At 34.0% G+C, this 421-nt stretch overlaps 1 protein-coding gene across 9 annotated transcripts in view; it reads left to right on the top strand.

Moving 5' to 3' along the window:
* Nucleotides 1-421, top strand: part of LOC119591560 (protein kinase C and casein kinase substrate in neurons protein 1-like) — a 62,778-nt gene that overhangs the window by 46,151 nt on the left and 16,206 nt on the right. The gene's annotated exons all lie outside the window — the stretch shown is intronic.

Below are 421 nucleotides of genomic sequence, written 5' to 3'. Positions count from 1 at the left end.
ATTTCAGTCTTCTCTCTGTTTAACTTTTTTTTTCTGCAGCTTTATGGAAGTAACAGAAACTACATTAGATGAGACATCTTTATACTTGATATGTTTTGTTGCAGTTACCAAGATCAGTAAGATATTTGCCCTTGAGATAAGTGGTTAGGTTGCCATGCAAGAGCCACAGAGGCCACATCTTGGTCTTGGGAACTTTAGACAAAAGTGACTTATTGTGTGCATGATTGTTGAATGGATGACATATGAAGTTTAATGATTTCATCTGTTTTCCCAAGTATTAGATTCTTGTTAACCTTTTTTTTTCCCATTTCTATTGGTTTATGTATGAATCTTGGACTTTTATGTTGAGTTGTCATTTCAGTACAAGACATTGAATGAACTCTTGTCTTTGGTAGGATCCACACAAATTATTTGTGTTGAA

The sequence above is a fragment of the Penaeus monodon genome, chromosome 28, assembly GCF_015228065.2.
Source record: "Penaeus monodon isolate SGIC_2016 chromosome 28, NSTDA_Pmon_1, whole genome shotgun sequence".
Classification (NCBI taxonomy): Eukaryota; Metazoa; Arthropoda; class Malacostraca; order Decapoda; family Penaeidae; genus Penaeus; species Penaeus monodon.
The sequence above is the reverse complement of the archived record's forward strand: the minus strand, read 5'-3'. Positions and strand labels throughout refer to the sequence as shown.